The sequence below is a fragment of the Apteryx rowi genome, unplaced genomic scaffold (assembly GCF_003343035.1).
Source record: "Apteryx rowi isolate R43461 unplaced genomic scaffold, aptRow1 scaffold_10, whole genome shotgun sequence".
Lineage (NCBI taxonomy): Eukaryota > Metazoa > Chordata > Aves > Apterygiformes > Apterygidae > Apteryx > Apteryx rowi.
The window spans coordinates 4,536,920-4,546,395 of record NW_020447197.1 but is presented as its reverse complement, the minus strand read 5'-3'; the positions used below and the strand labels follow the sequence as shown (position 1 = coordinate 4,546,395).

The 9,476-nt window shown below is 41.5% G+C and overlaps 1 protein-coding gene across 1 annotated transcript in view; it reads left to right on the top strand.

Moving 5' to 3' along the window:
* The first annotated feature begins 5,869 nt into the window (after window positions 1-5,869).
* The window catches only part of GPR160 (G protein-coupled receptor 160), a 12,884-nt gene continuing 9,277 nt past the window's right edge, over window positions 5,870-9,476 (top strand). The window contains exons 1-2 of the mRNA XM_026062073.1: window positions 5,870-7,100; window positions 8,644-9,024. The gene's annotated coding sequence lies outside the window, so the exon portion shown is untranslated. The remainder of the gene's footprint in view (window positions 7,101-8,643; window positions 9,025-9,476) is intronic.

Sequence of the window (9,476 nt, the reverse complement as noted above, 5' to 3'; positions counted from 1 at the left end):
CTGGCCACCTGTAGTGGTCTGGTGTTCTTAAAAACAGTCAGCTTTGTCTCTATTAATTAGAAGATAATCAAAATTATTCTTTGACAAATTTGCATATTCCTTTATCTGTGGAACTGTCACAGCACTGGTGGAGATGCTTGTGTCTGTGATGATGAACAATTTCCTAATAGCAAAGTACCTTTGTAGCAGCTGATCAGGGGGAGCTTTTACTTTCATATACTGTGCATCACATAGCTGATTTTGCTGTGGTATTATATATGTATATATAAACATATATATGTATATTTTACTCATCTAGGCCTGTTTCAATTTCTGTTTAAAATCAATACTGGATTAAGTTCATAGAGCATCATACAGGAAAAACAAGGACAGAAAGAAAAATGGAGAATGCCTCAATTCCTCGACCAACTCTTAATTTACATTTTAACCAAGAGTTGCCTTCCTTTTAGTAGATCAGGAGAAAGGCTGATAGAAGCATCTGCCTTAAGTAAACATTAAATGTAGAAATGCCAAAAATATAGCTGTCTTGCTTAGCCCCTTATTTACCTTTCTGCAAACACCTGCATCTCTCTCAGCACACAATGTACGGTGGCACTAAGCAAAATAAGCTGTATGATCCTTGCAGGTGCCCCTTTCTAATAAGGCCACAATGAGAATGAAATAGTATTCAAATCTCACAGCTGTCATCAAAAGCACTGGGCAACAGAAAAACAACCTCTTCCAGGTGCATTTGTTCCACTGGCAGAAGTTACAAGTCCCTGGCAGAACCCCTCCTGGATTTGCTGGCAGATTCAGTCCACATGAGCCCAGTTTATAGAGTAACTCCTAGTCATCCTCTATTCAGTTCTGCCCTGTCCTTCTCCTCCCTCATCCAGTTGCTGAGCTGCTTCCCCCTTGCTTATGGCCACACCACAATTTATTTAGTCCAGCCACAACCTAGGCAATTTAGAAAACAAAATAAACCTAAATGCTGTGTGGAAAATAAAAAACACAGTTGAAAAGTCCCCAAAACCTAGTGAGGCTAACTGTACAGGGCATGGTCCCGCTGTTCATAACTGGGACATCCTTCCCCTGGCCCCTGGATCTATTGCCATCATTCTTTGTCTACGCAAAATTTGACTTTGACCAAGGTCCCCTATGTTACTATGTATTATATCAGCTTGGTGTAAAATACAGGATTTTCAAGTAACTGTTCTTTGTACCAAGCCCTCCCTTCCATTGAACAGACCCACTTTCCAGGCTCAGTCTGCTGGGGCACCCCTGCATGTGCCCTTTCCTGCCCTGCCCTGTGAAAGTGTTCATGGCTTTGGCTAGAGGTAACAGGAAATTTCTTGTTATTGGCACCAGGGAGGTCTATAAGCCAGAGAGATGCAGAATCCCAATATATGGATGCGACAGCAACAGCTGATGGCTTGAAAATGGTCCTGGCCCCTCAGCGCCCAATGAAAGACAATCTGGCCTTAACCTGCTTATTAAGGGAGCTGGGTCCTTTTAATATCCAGATTCACTTTCCTCTTTCATTTCTCCTCCTAGTGTTAGTGACTGAAGAGAGGGAGGAAAGGGTCATCTCCAGCTGGCTGAAGACACCAGTAGGATGGGCTCTAGAAGACTGGTTGTGAAATAGAGCAAAGTGGGTCTTTAACATCACAAAAACAGAAAAGGAGACAGACTCTGGTGATAATTTTTCTGCCTCCACCTGAAGGGAAGAAAACTCAGTGGTCAGAAAGAGTAGCTCCAGCACGGAAGACACGTAAGGACTGCATGTTCTGTTCGTGGGCTTAACTATTCATTTTCTAATTGCGGGAAGGGAGGGTTGTATCAATTGCTGCTTGGCTGACATTTCACCTAAGTACTTAACATTCAATACCTTTTAAAAGCAAACTTAAAAATGCTTGAATCACACAGGTTTGAACAAAATTCTCTATTATACTATTTTTATCAGAACTTTTTTATCAACCACTTTCCAGTGTACAAAGCAGCTATGGTTATGATGCAACTTCTAGCAGTTTTAATATAAGATCTACTATTTAGCATCATGAATTATTAATATCATGAATTATTGTTAGGGTTACCTATTCTTTTAAATTAGGCATTCCACTGCTAGCAACTGCAGTTTAGTCTGTGTAAGACTCCTTGCCTACTTGCCAGCACAGCTATTTGATAGACAGCTTACAAATGCAGAGGAGAGAGAGATACCAAGTCTGTTACGGACCTTGGAGAAAGAGTGGTGACATACTGCAATTCCAAACAAGAGAGATGATAGATTGATTCCTAACTCACTCCAGGGAATTCCTCAAGCCACCCAGATACTTTCTCTAATAAGAAGGGTTGGCTGATTTGACTCTTAACCTCTCTGTTACAATCCCTCTCTACGAAATGTGAATAATACTGTAGATCTTTACCTGCTATGCCAGTGTTCTGTAAGGGTATATAAGTTGGTGTTAATAAGGACTTAGCTGTAAGACCCAGAATACTGACTTTTAACAAACATTTAGGAGTTGTATGTGGGTAACTGTTTTGACTTATTACCTATTCTGATCAAGTAATTCAAAAGGAGTTAGAGGAGAGTGGTATGAAACGGTCCAAGGCTCTGTTGTGCACTAAGACTGCACTGTAGCTTTCTCATTTAGAGCGTCAGGAGAAGGACAAAACAACCCTATCAGTGTAAACGAACTCAGACTGAGCAGCTGCTGAATGTTTTCAATAGACTTCCTGGTAATGGCTGGTACAATTTCATTAGAGCGTCTTATTTTATTTAATAAAACATTGGATGATTTTATTTGTAATACAGCAACAGGTGCAGGAAAACAAAAGGCACATTTCCTGATTGTGTCCACAAAGAGTCCATTACTTTGCTGGCTGACACAGTAGGCATTCGTTTTGCCATGCGTGTGTGTGTGTGTGTGTGTGAAAATAATGACCACTCAGAAAAATAACTTTTATAATAAGAGACTTCTGAGAAAGGAGTTCAGAGTTAGTAATAGCACTATGCAAATGGTTTCAATGTGAGTTCAAGTAAGAGGGAGATAATAGTACTTAGTAGATACTGATCATGCTTCAGATACAGATCAAAGTATTCTGTACATGTAACCATCATTAATCCTCATCATGTAAAACAGAGAAATCAAATACAAAAAAAGCCTAAGCTTGTGATCCTTGAAAGAACTTAGCTGCCTAAATCCAGTAAAGGATGTAGGTGCTTACAAAATATTGTTGCAGTTTACCTTGACCAGTCAGTAAATAAAATACAAAGAGAGTCTTATAAAACAAGGACTGAAAGATTCGCACCTCCCAAAAAAATAGCCTTAGCAGTAAATGCGCATTTTCTTTTCATGGTATACAAATCTTGAACAAATAACTAAGAAAGGTTTTTTGTTGGGAATCAGAAGATGTGTTTTTATATTCTTCAGACTGAGGGTAAAACTGCTTGGGTTTTCCCCTCTTTTAGCTTCATTTTAAAAGAAAGTGCCACCAAGGAATTTGTTCAATATTACAGTCTACTAGTGGGGCGGTAGCATACTAAAAGGTTACAGCAGGTTGCTTACAAAAAACAAAACAGAGCTAGTAACACACTCAGTTGTATCACACCTTGCACTCCACGTTGGTTTTTGTTTTAACATTTTTAGTTTCTCGTGACTTTAAGCAACATGACCCGGAAACCATGAATTGGGTTTTATAAATTACTGGTTTATGTAACATGGTTGTCAGAGCCTTGTACTTGCTATCATCTTCCTTCTAACTCCCTGAAAAAGTCTTTGGGTCAAAGGCAAGCAGAAAAAGACTGCAGTGTCCTCAAATACTGGGAAAGGTTACACGACATCCTGTACTGTAAAAACATGCAATTACACAATCAAGGAAATACTACTTCTGAAAAATGCATTAAGTCTGGTATCAACAATGTAAAATTACTACGGAAATGTTTAAGGTTTCTTCTCAAGAAGAACTTCCCAAGAACAAACCTGTTACTTTTAAAATAAGCACCTCAAATGATTCAAATAGAGATCCAAATGCCACTACAACTGATCCTCTGTAGAAACTAGATTCACATCTATATTTCAACAGAGTTCAGTTCCAGCACATGAATTTAATCTTTGGTGAGATCTGTTACAGGCTGAATCACAACAATGTTATTTGTAGCTAAATTAAAAGCAAAATCAAACAACCTCTCAGCCACAAGAGGTACCATAAGCCCGTGTGGGGCAAGATGTTATCTGGCTGAGGTGCGAAAGCACCTTGTTTTTAAATGCAAGTTTCTCACTAGAACTGTCTTTGTTCGGCCAGCAAATGTGAGGAAGGGAAAATACGAGGTGGAACGTTAACTGTTTCACGTGAAAGAGGAAGAAAGGTAGGGTATGGAAACTTACCTCTTTAATTTGTTTTGCCCGATGGCATGTTTTCTTTCCTTTTTTTTTTTTCCTTCACCCCAACATACAGTAAGAGGAACATTCTGACATGTTCATGTCCAAAGAAATTTCAATAGGGGCAATCTCCGAGTAAGTGTAACGATACAGAAAGCACCATGTGTACTGACAAAAATCAAGCAAGAAAATTCCCTCCCATCTCTTTACTTTGAATAACAAACAAAGCAGTTTGTTACTTTAAATCTACCTTCTCCACTGACTTCTTCTGAGATACAAAACTCATGGTGAGAAAAATGGAATATATGCTGTCTGTGCTTTTAAAAGATTCCTGAAAAGTAACAGAAGGCATCTTGCAAATGGGACACCAGTCAAGTATTTTCTTCTTTAAAAAATAAACTATCCCTTGACATATATTCCTGCAATATTTTATTAAAATTTTCACAAAACAATACTGGCTTTCTGAGATAGACAGCCTTTCAGGAACAGCAACTACACAACTGCTTGCTCATCAGGCCATTGCAAAATCCAAATTGCTAATCCTGTGCTAACAAGGCATAAGATCTAGTACAGCATGAAGTATTTTCTGCTCGGCAACACCCAGCCCAAGGCATATCCAGGAAAAAGAAAAGAATACAGGAAAGGCTACATCGGATTGGCACTCATTTCCACTTACAAATAAATTCCATAGACAACATTGTGCACTTACAGGGGTCTAGCGCCTGCTCTGTTCACCGCAGTTATGTCTGTTCACTATTTGATTGATGCGTTAGCTTATGCATACAGAAGAGAGAGAGAGAGATCAAGTCTGTTAAGGACCTTTAGAGAAAGACGTCTTCGCTGCTCAGGATACGGAGTTTTCATAATAATTTTCCCAGAACTTTGCACAGTGCAGCTTTCCCCACACATGACATCAAAAGCCATAAGCATTCATTTGATCTCCCCATTTTGCTCCCACATGGCTTGAGGTGTCCAAGATGTCAATATAAGATGTCTTGAACTACACAAAGGTGCGGCRTAAATTTATTCCTTCTGCTCACCTCGATGAAGGGGCTGATGGCAACTAGCCTCTGAAATACAACCACATCCCAAACAGGGAGAACTGGGGAAAAATGAAGATTCAGAGCTGACTGTTGGGAAGCATACCTCATACTCCTTCATAGTATAGAAGCTGTATTCATTATCTACACCTACTCCGTGTCTGAAGGGAACCTCCTCGCTCTAAATCAGGCAGTGCTGAGGATGAAACGGAAGCAACATGCAGAGATTCTACTATTCTCCATTAGTTTTTCTAAGTGATTTCAGAAGTCTCAATGAAGTGAGTGGCTGCAGCATGGAGCTCCATCACGGAAGGGTTTAGCAGGCCCAGAAACAGAGCACTATTCTGCAAGAAGGACACTAAATTCATTCAGTCACATTGTTTCAGCTTCTTTCAGAAACTGATCAAGTTAGATTTAAAACTAGAAGCTTTTTTTTTCTTGTTGCTTTCCCCTTTATCACTGAAAGGCTATCCTAAAATCCTACGCTCAGATAAGATTCACAGCAGAACCCAAACGATGAGCAACCAGCACCAGGAAGCATGTATGGACATTTATTGCAACTAACACAGCATTTAGAATCACAACACGATCATCTGAAATACGCACAAACAGCTTTTGCAAGAGGTTTGCTATAACACTCCAAGTACCCTCCTCCTGGAGGGGGCAGCTTCACCTCTTGTTTTCACACACAGCTGCCTTTATACATTTCTCAACTCTTTCCAGCCACACATGAATGTAAGTGCAGCCTCCTTAACCAAGCAGAACGGACTCAACCCATTATTTACAGAGTGACTACAGTCTGTGCCAAGTACCTGTGAAGCTGCAAACTGAACAGAGGCTAAAGAAGAGCATGACCTTATGCAATAATAAGTGTAATCAGCTCCTAAAACAATAGAAGGAGCTGCCAATACTAAGCGATACATCTGATTTTGAAGGATATCTCATCTTACATTATCCTTTGAAAAACAGGGAGATGAAATGTTGTGTTCAGGAGAACGATGATCACTTGAGAGTAATCAGGAAGCAATAAGCAAGCTTTCAAACAAACACCCCAGAGGGTCCTGGAAGAGGAAATGGSAAGCAAAGCAGTAGTCCCAACATTACTTCAAGGATCTGGGGCTCTGTGATATAAGACTGTCCCAGAGTGCAGAGCATGTAAAAGTGTTTTCAATCCCTTGCGTCATTATGAACAGAGGAAGAAGACAATTTGAGTGCAAGAGTCTATGTAACCTGGGCAGCATTGCGCTCCTGCAGGCCACGCTGAAGAGCCTGCTCAGATGCCCACAGGGACCACCTGAGCGTGGAGCTGACACGCTGTGCTGGTATATTCTGGAGATCATCATTCCAATAAGATTTTTATCAGCAGAAGAAATGTTTAAGCAGTCCCTTGCCCCTCCTGGTTGCTCATTTTGACCGCCTAGGTATCTACCCACATATGCCAGAACAGTGGTTTCTGCAGTAAGTCATGATCAGAAACACACAAAATATCTGAAAGATATCATCCAGACATTCTAGCAGATAACACCAGGAAAACTACTGTGCCTGATATACTCTGGATTGCAACTAAGAAGGAGAAAACAAACTACTATTAGGAGCAGGATCCTTCAGACACCTGTGAATGGGACCACAATGCGGACTGGGTGCTCGGAATGGAAAATACTCAACCTGGGTGTAAACATTTGCTTATTATATTGCAATTAGTGTAAGAGTCCAATTAAGTCCTATTTAGATAAGTAAATATTGCCAATGAGTATGCTGCTTGAGAATACTTTAATCTCAAAATTTTTTTCAGAGTAATATTGATCATCTTGTTTTTCCACAAAGAAATTTCTGATGACCTTTTTCTGAAGCTATTTAATCCTTGAGATTAAATGGGAAAAAAAGGAACSTCTAGCTGGATCTGAATTTACTTCAGGAGCATGCCAGAGAGTTAACTGATTTCAGAAAAGGTGTTACTAGCCATTCAATACTTTTCTACACACAGATCAAACACTGATTTTCAATTTAGCAATCAAGAAAGACCAAAAAAAATTTCCTTCCCAATGGGCACTAAACATGGTAACAATACAGCTGCCCTATGCTCCGAGACTGATGGTTAGATCCAGTAAAAGGTATAGGTTAAATTGAGTGATGTACATCAAATCCAAAAAGTTTCCCAAAATTTAGCTCTCCCAAGACTGATTAGCTTCCAGAAATTAGGTGTTCTTTTGCCTGAATTTCCAAAGTGGCCCAATCTGCAGGAAGCATCTAAGACATGTCATTTATTCTTGTTAATACCTAAATTTTGAGAAAGGCAGGATGACACAATCTTTTTCCCAAATCATATACTGACTCACTCTAGCAACTTCTGCTTATTAAACTAGTTTGGATTAGCATGCTGGGATGCCCAGCTTGTCTGTGGGGGCAGAGGAATGGCAACACTGGGCCCTACAATCCATTCTGCATGAAAGGCGAGTGCTGCAACAGCTTTTTCATAGGTTTCCAAGCCTCTCATTAGATTTAGCCCTAAATTCTCAAAAACATTAAGGAAAAAAAAAAGATATCTTAGTGATACAGCTATATTGCATACGTGCAGCCAACAGGAAACCACAGACAATTAACTTGAGAAGCACAGCCTGGGACCCTCAGCAAGCCGTGCCAGCAGTAGGGTGTGTTCTTATCCTACACGTGTTAGCAAATGGGAATCAAAACAACAAATGGAAAACAAATTTAGTAATTTAATCTGGGAGACAAGTTCCTCTGTTATTGTGGATTTTTTAATTCTATTAAAGTAGATTGATAAAGGATGTCCAAGCTAAAAAGTCAATGCATTTAAAAGGCTTCAAATTATACTTCCAGGAATATCTACTTTAATTCATTATTTTAAAACGAATTACATGTATTTCCTAACCTTATTCCTAAACATTTCTTAATTGTTAAGGATCCCAAAGGAAGAGAGAGTTGAGAGAGCGCTATTTGTTAAAAAAAATCATTTAGCCAAGATGTTCACAGTAACATATTCCTTAGCATTAACAGTACAACCCTTCATCATTATCTGTATGGAGTTGCCAGGTAAATATGAAGTTCCCTGTAAAAGAGAATAAACACTCAGTGCTGAGGGAAAATATTTATGTTGTATTTTGAAACCAAAGCTGTTCTATAAAACCATTAAATGATGTTAAAAAAATGAACCGTGTTGCAAATACCACCATTGGCCAAATTCTCCGATGTTTACTTTTATCGCATGGTTTAACCAACGATCGAAGCGGGGATACGCTGCGGAAAAGCTGATCTGTTGAGCACGTAGAGGCGTAGTGCATTCAGCGTGAGAGGGCAACGCGAAGGCGGGAGCCCGCGGAGAGGGCGCATTCTGCGCGCAAGGGTGCCCCAAAGCGATCCGCGAACCCCCACACGGAGGGAGGGCCCTGCGGACGGGGCCAGCAGGGCCATCGCAAGGCCACGCACATAGCAAACACCCATCCGTAATGGGCAAAGATTTCTTCCAGCTGCAGGACCAGAAAAGGCACAGTGAAGTATTTCTCCAGAGCCGGGGCCCGGCGGCGACGCGGTTAGCAGGGATGAGGGCAGCGGGGCCTCATGGCGCTGAAGGTCTCGGGGGGGACAGGCGTGCCCTGGCCTGGCAACGGGTGAGTAAACCCTGATCAGGTGAACACAGGCCTTCATAAATTAAATATTCTGGTGCCACTTCCACACGGCGCGGCCACTGTAATCGCCTCAGCGAATACAGCACCTGACGGGAGCTTGCAGCATCTGTTGCAACGTGTCCTCTGCGGGCACGCAGCACCTCAGGGGCCTCTACACACAGGCCCACGCTGCGCTCCCCTATCGCGGCGGCGCTTTTTATTGAGTTTCACACTTCCATCGCTTAAAGTATGAAATATTTATCCACCGAGTGCGTAGCGAGCTCAGCAGGGCCCCCCGCCGCCGCCGCCGCTTACCTGCAGGGACGAGGCCGCCGCCGCTTCGCCTCTCCCCGCCCCACGCGCGAGCGGGGCGCCGCATGCAGCCGTTTAACCGCCTCCCTCGCGGCCGCTGTTAACGTCTTCATTTAAACCAGCGCCTCAGCCCGCCGCGGGGG